We start from the raw sequence: 7,701 nt of genomic DNA, 5'->3' as shown, positions 1-7,701 counted from the left end.
CATGTACATGAGCTCCTAACGGGGACAGCTGGACTGTAGGTGACAGCGTGCTCCTGAAGTAGATCAAACTAAACCTCAGAGAATTCAGGAAAGCGAGGGGGGGGGGGGAACATGTCGCTCCTGTGTCCGCTGGGAATGGCATCGTTAAGCCTGCACGCTGAAGCTTCCTGGTTTGTAAAGAAGTGTGAGGGGGGGGGGAGCACACGAGCACACGTGACAAATCGCCGCGTGTAATTAGTCGGACGAGATAAAGAAAACAAAACGCCAAGACAAACAAGCGCAGATTCCCAACAGGGCCCCGGCTCGCCCGAGTCTGCAGCGTGTAAACACGCGGCGCGCTTAAACATACATGGGCTGAACACACGAGGAGAGACGGGCAGAACGCAAACCTACCAGTCATATTGTGTGTTTGTGTGCGGTTAATGATTTCCCCCCGGCCTCCTGCGTTGTGTGGTCCGCCTCGTCTCCGCCCTGGAAGAAAAATAAAAAGAGGATTGTTAGGAGAGGGGGGGGGGCGGCCGGGCGAGCAGCTGAGAAGGAGGGCAGGGGGAGGAGGAAGGGAGGGATACAGCATATAGAAAACAAACAAGGCCATACAGTACAAAGGCCAGCGAGGACACCCACCTCCTCCCTCCTCCTCCCTCCTCCTTCGCATGAAATCTCCCAGTTTCCCTCTCTGTCCTCGCGCTCACTTTTCTCCCTCCGTTTCCACGTCTTCTCTCGACTTCAATCTCTTAATCTTCCCTCCATCGCTCCACTTCTTCCTCAGACTTGTTTTTGTTCCCCCTCTCCTCCTTAACTCTTCATATTTATCTATTTTTTTTTTATTCCTCCTCTTCCATTCCATCCCTCGCTCCTCTCTGTGAGAAAAAAAAAAAAAAATCATAACTCTGGCCTCAGAGAGCCTCGGCCTGTTTACCTCACAAGGCGGACATGAAAGCCAAACATTCATCGGCGGGCCTTGCGTCACAGTCACGCTATAATGGGTGCGGAAACATCCTCCTACAGCTAGCGTTACTGGTTTTAATGTCGGCATTGGAACCAGAGACTTTGGCGGGGGGCCGGCAGACGTTAGCGCGCATGCTACGGACGTCCGCTACCTTTAGGGTCAGACTTTGATGTTTACCAACCACGTCATCGCAGATAAGGAGCCGCTGCAGCTCTGCTGCGTCGAGAACATCAGCTGTGGTGCCGCTCTTCCATGTGGGTAAACAAGGGGTTCATAACATTTCGGTAAATACAATTATTAACCATTTTTTTCTGAGACTGAAATCTGAGAAATTCTATCCATGTTGTGTCCTCGGGTAGAGTATGGAGCCGCCTCGACTCCTTTAAACATCCATCGTACCCTTTTCGCTCACTTCAACTCAGGATAATTCAGCCTCTGATGTTTTAAGTGGTGTCAGGAAACCAATGTTTAAAAAAGCATCTTTTGAGAACGCGGCATTATCCAAACTGTTCACTCGGAGGTGCCGATGAGAGACGACGCTAAACGGTAGTCACTCATTTCAAAAGTCTGAAGCGTGAAAACAAGAGCTGACAGGGGAGCGGAGCGCTCGCTGGAGGACTTCAGCGACTCGGCGACAGCAGAATATTTAGCAGAACTGAGCTTTATGATAAGAGTCGCAATTCGGTGCAGCGGTAGTCGACCGAGGGGCGGATATGTGTCACAGTGCGTTTCTCTGCTTCGCGACACTTCTCTCCCTTTAGTTCCTTTGTGTCGCTTCTTATCAGTCGCAAAAAATGAAGATCTGATTGTCGCTACACTGGCTGCAGCTCACAACACAACACATCACAACACAACACAACACAACACATCACATCACAACACAACACAACACATCACATCACAACACAACACAACCCGTCTATTATCTGGTGAGGTCGCAGGCAGTTTATCCTTGATGGTTTGTGTCTAAATAAAAAAAAAAAAAAACCCACGTGCAGCGTTGCTCGCAGGCATCAGTCAGCTGCAGGCTGGCCACAACAGACGGCTAATTGCCGCACGACAGACAGAAACAAACAGACGGGTGGAGGAAGGTGAGAGAGTGATCGAGAGAAAACACCCAGAAATGTGCGAAAATCTGTGAGGGTGAGAAAGATGAAGGTAAGAAAGACACCTCGACTGGAGAGAGCGGTGAGACAGGAAGGGAAAGAGGAAGCAGCGAACGTCTTTACGGCCCCATCGGACAGGAAGTGCTTGAAGTAATACGTGGGTGTGTGTGTGTGTGTGTGTGTGTGTCTCACTTGTACATGTGGATGCGTGTTGTGAAATTAGGAAGTGTCTGCGTCTTGTGTTGCAGTAACTGTTCTCATGTACTGCAGGACGATTACGTATAGGACTTTTCATTTACATGTCAGACATTCTTACAACATGTTTATTCCTTTAATGAGCCCATATCATGCGGTCCATCGCTGCAGCACCTCTATTCACTCTCTGTCTCTTTAAGGCCCCCCTCCTTTAAAAGTCCAGCGCTATTCTGATTGGCCAGCTCTCACAGGCCTGAACAGGCACCAACCATGTTCGTGCAAGAGGGGGCGTGGCTAAGGGCAGCGACTGTATAGTTGTGACATCACAATCTTAGGGAGGTCTTAACGACTCATTAGAAGACAGTTTCTGATTACGAGCCGTGTCTAATTTTTTATACTTTCTACTTCAGCCTCAGAGCTGCTTTATTATTAAAAAGTACATCACTTGGTGGTCAGTAAATGGACCTTGATTTTTCCGGCCTTTTATTTACTGGATGATTAAAGAACAGGAAATCCTTCCAGTTTATTTTATCCACGACCAGATTTTAAATGAAAGGTTAAGTCATAAACCAGTGCACTCACTTTTTTCTGGAGCTTTCAAAGAGGATAACCTTATCTGCTTATTAGATCTCGTTTTGACTGATACAAATCCGACCTCAAGAGTAATTTGATAGCTTTTTAATTTACTTTTCGGAGCTTTCAAGCTGATTAAGCTCCAGAATTAAATTTTCCTCCCTAACTGCTTCGTTTCCACGGTCGCGAATGAACGTCGCGATCGACTTCCCCCGAGTAATAATCCAGAAAATGCGCGACATCCTGACACACATTGAAGACCTGGATCTTTTTTTCGTCCACTCCCAGTGTACACACTGATGGCATGCGTGGAAAATGTGATGAAAAACGACAAGTATGGGTCGGATTTAACATGCCACATGAGGGGAATTCCCCCCCCCCCCCCCTCAGTCTGAACATAGAGATCCATTTTGCTGCAGACATGCTGTGGACGGGAGAGGACGGTGAGACGGATGGATAGCTTGATGGACAGAAGTGCAAGTGGAGCCTCCAAACATGACTAATTATGCTAATAGATGAGGCCGAAGGTCAAATACTGAGTTTACACAGGGGATCCCTGGGTTTGCAGAAGCAGTCAGATAGTGGACTCACACTGACGACCGGTGAAATACATTATCTGTGCAGTGTTCGGATGTTTGAGACGAAAAATAGCATTATGGGTCACATGTGCCGGATCAGCTCGCTGAAGACACAACGCGTTACGACGGGAGGTCAACTGTTTAACCCTTTGCGCTGACTCAAATCTATCCTCCCACACTGCGGAGCGACAGACGATGATGGATGGCAAAACAGAAACAAAGCGAGCCGGGGGGGGTGGGGGTGGGAGGGAGGAGGCGTGCACCCAGTTGAGAAATTGGGTGTCTTTGGAAGAAGGGAAGCTTCAAAGTCAAGTCTCTTCATTTTGCTAACCCCCTCCAAGCAATGCTATCGCCGCTGCCAGTGCGGCCTTTTCACCATTCTGCCGACATGAATAGCTCCCTTTGTCGCGGTGAAATTCCACTGGCAGGCCTCTAATTAGCTGGAGGGCTCTTCTTCCCCCTGCAAGACCTGCTTGGGCAGAAAAGACCGGGCACAAGGAGCGAGGTAGCTCGCTGCGAAGGGGATCTGGGCAAACAATAAAAAGCCTGAATGGGAGAAGCAGTCATATGATGCCCTCCTGCTGCAGCTAAAACTAACTAATATATATATATATATATAATTTGAGTGCTCTGAACAGAGTGGAGGAAAAACAGGCCGAGAGTTTCTCCCCAGCCTCCGCGCTGTGTTGGTTTTCAAGGCAAGGAATCTGACAGGTGGTTAACCAGCGCTGGGTTGTCAGAAACCCAAATATGAATCTTACAGTTGGTATTTACATGGGATTGTTAAGGAGTGGCTGACCTACAGGAATGTGACAACTATTCTGCCTGTCAACGGCTGACGATTGGCCGAATGTTGAAATCAATCATTAGTAACGTGACCTGCCTCGCGTCTTCAGGTCGAAACTTAAAGGAGTCCCTCAAACAGGTGAGCGATGAGCGGTGGACGTCGAAGCCTCAAGTTGGGCGTCGTGGCAGAACGACAGCGAGGTGGCTTCACCATCAATCAAAACGCGGCTTTATCGTCTACTTAACTCTGAACGATGTGATCTTCATCAGACGACGCCCTGAGACATCTCCTACATCTACGACTGCCACGTAGCATCAAAGTGATAATTCTGTTCTCTCGTCCGTCTGTTCTGCGCAGACTGTGTGAAACTCTGTCGGCCCTGTGCACAAGCTGATGACGGGTGTCTTGTGAAGACTGGCATGTGATCACATGCTCGTGCTAAATTTGCACTGACTGGATAGCTATCTTATATAATGTATATAATTTGATCCCGGCGCGATGTCAGATGATGTCGTGCCCTCACTAAAACGTTCCCACGGTCACCCAGTGAAAAAGATCAGAAACTATCTCGACGGATTCCGTTTTATTACCCTCTCTCTTCTTTGCACGGAACAGGATTTTGTAATTTCTTTTAAGACGACTCACAGTTATAAAAAGATCTTCAACATCAGTCGCAAAATGAAGATCTGAAGATCAAGAACAGCTTCATTTAAAAAAAAGAGGTTTAAAATAAACCTGATGCTGACATCTGAGGAAGCAGCTTCATCTGATACATCAACAATAAAGTCATGGCGGAGCGAGATGTAAATTGGCAACTTCCTATTTCCTGTTAACAAAGCGACCACAGGTGCTGCGAGTAAACAATACGTGGTTGTGAGGCTGCAGAGGCTAATGCACAGAGAATCGATAATGCATAACAAAGTGCAAGGTTGAATCTGAAGGTAGTGCAGACGGCAACATGAAGGTAACATCCACCACGGTGACAAGACAATGAAGACGTTGTTAGGCGAGAGAATAGTGATTCATGGTTTCATTAAGGAAATGTACTGCTGGTCTTTGTTACCGTTGATTTAGTGGCACTTAAACACATCAGGACAAACCAAAAAAAAAGGAGGTAGCTTCTTGAAAGGAATATCTAATTATCTGATTGTTCTAAATTAGCTTCACCATCACGGGAATGTTCCAGAAGAGAAAAAAAAAGGGGGGAGGATTTGATAAGATGCATCAAAGGCCGAGTCTCAGGTTCACTCTGACCGACTGCTCCATGCCTATCGGACCCGGGCCGCCCTCTGGGTCCCGACATCACCCCCGCATCTTTTCAAAGACACACTGTAAAGCCTGGCCTGTAAATATAGTTCACGATGTCTTAACAGTCCCTCCTGTAAACATCTGAACTCTGCAACAGAGGTGGTCTGGTATTTTTAGTTGCTGGGATGCCATTTCCTGCAGTATCTCCACAATACCTTCCATAATGTTATCTAAATAAAGACAGAACACATTGATCCAAAGCAATTCTGAATGTAGACACATGAACAAAATATGTCTTTACTTCATTTGTTATTTTTAAGACAGGCCTGCAGACGCATCCAGCAGTTTTTCTGGCGACCAAAACCCATTTCTGGCGACCCATCTCCATCCATGATCACGGCGACTAACGCAGGTGTTTCAAGCCAAACCGTGACGTCTTCCTAACACTAACCAGGTGGTTTTTCGTGTCTTAACCTAACCAGAGCACAAGCGCGGTATTGTGACTGCAGAGAAAAGGGAAATTCAACCAAAACAGGCGCAAAGCTTCAACATGAAGAAACGTCCAGTTTTGCAGAAACGTACATATCAAACATTTATTCTGGCGATTGGAGTTGCTCTTCGATATCTCTGCCGTCCGGCTTCTCTGCTCCCCTGGTTTCACTTCCCCTGCTCCACTACTCACTCTCACCACGTTTTGCACTGCACATAAAGTGCTGTAATTATGTCAAGTCTGAGCTTCTCGCTGCAAAAAGAATGAATGCCGCAGTTGTTACGGTTTTCACTTCACAGCGATTTAAAACAGGATCGCCCCAAACAGTTTTTACTACAACCAGTCTGCCAGCGGGAGGTCTGTTTTCACAGGGTTATGAAAGTTCTGTGGTTCTGATTTAAGTATTTCAGAGATCGTTAAGGAACAGAGTCTATGCTTCAATCCAACAACGGAGACAATCATTAGCCGGTACGAATCAAAAGCCACTGCTGTTTTCTCGACACTGCAGCAAAGACATCACAGTCACACGACTTGCACATCTCCACAGAAGACGTGACTTTGATGCGCGCTGCGAGAGAGGAGGGGTTGTTTTGTGGGATATAAGTGCTTCCCCTCCTTCCCTCCGAGCGCCGAAGTGAAAGCACCGCCGACGCGATCTCGCCAGATAAAAACACCCACAGCGGACTCGAGGAAGTCCTAAACAGAAGCAGAAAGAGTCTCCCCACTTCAGAGGACGTCCGACTGAAAACATCTCGAGGGTGAATTCTGTCAGTGGGCCCCCGAAGCTCACCACCGCACACCCTCTCTCTGGTGGCGAATGCAAAGGCTTTGAACTAGAGGCTGGGAGGGGAGAGGGGGGTGCTGGGAATTCACTGGCCTGTCAGGACTGTGAATGATGGTGGATGGGGGGGGGAAAAAAAGAAAGAAAAATCAGATCCTGCCTCGCTGTTACGCCTCAAGGAAGACGATCTTCTGACGACGCAGACCGAGCCACGCAAGGCTAAACATGGAAAGTCATAAAGAGACGTGGCTCTGGGGGGCGCAAAGTGTCACAAAGGCGCCAATTACACCTGCAATTTCAGCAGAAGAGATCGTAATCAACCAGGTCGTCGGACTGTTTCTCCGACGCCTCCAGAAACACTTTGAGGTGCTCAACAACTCAGTGTTTCAGGCGGGAAGTCAAAGTCGAAGATGATTATCAGTGAAGTATGAACAGTTTTCTATCCAGTGTTTCTCTCGGTTTGGGTGGAGGGAACTCTGCCAGCCACAGTTCCCGCTCTGCATCATGGATATTCTTGTGTCTCGTGTGGGAAAGGGTTTAAAACCAATCTGTGGCAGCTTGGTATAAAGCAGATCCGCTTGCCAGTGACTTTGCAGAGTTCACATGTAAAAAAAAAAAACCCCGGCCTCCCTAGGGACACTTTATTTCCCAAATCCGACTCATCACCATCCTCTGCTTCCACTGCGTTTAACCTTAACCTAACTCACTTACCCAAAATAAGAAGTAAATGAGATCTAACAGCCCCTTTTGATCTTTCTTTTTTGGAGGAAGACAGCCCGCACTGAACCGGCGACACGATGAGAAAATACTGTGAAACAATTGCAGCAATTTATGAGCGCTCGGTGCCAGCAGCCCGAGGGATCGCAAAACTCGTCTGGCGAAGAGAGCGCGAGCAAGACAACAAGAGAGAGAAGAAGAAGTCGGGAGTCTCTCCGGCTCGGGGTGCAGTCTATGCCGTGAGTTAGTTTGCTGCGTGTGTTTTCTAAAACACGTT

At 47.7% G+C, this 7,701-nt stretch overlaps 1 protein-coding gene across 1 annotated transcript in view; it reads right to left on the bottom strand.

Annotated features, from left to right (window-relative positions):
* Positions 1-440: 440 nt before the first annotated feature.
* The window catches only part of ormdl3 (ORMDL sphingolipid biosynthesis regulator 3), a 146,726-nt gene continuing 139,465 nt past the window's right edge, over positions 441-7,701 (bottom strand). The window contains exon 6 of the transcript XR_003981979.1: positions 441-471. The gene's annotated coding sequence lies outside the window, so the exon portion shown is untranslated. The remainder of the gene's footprint in view (positions 472-7,701) is intronic.

Source organism: Sparus aurata, chromosome 20 (assembly GCF_900880675.1).
Source record: "Sparus aurata chromosome 20, fSpaAur1.1, whole genome shotgun sequence".
Classification (NCBI taxonomy): domain Eukaryota; kingdom Metazoa; phylum Chordata; class Actinopteri; order Spariformes; family Sparidae; genus Sparus; species Sparus aurata.
The sequence above is the reverse complement of the archived record's forward strand: the minus strand, read 5'-3'. Positions and strand labels throughout refer to the sequence as shown.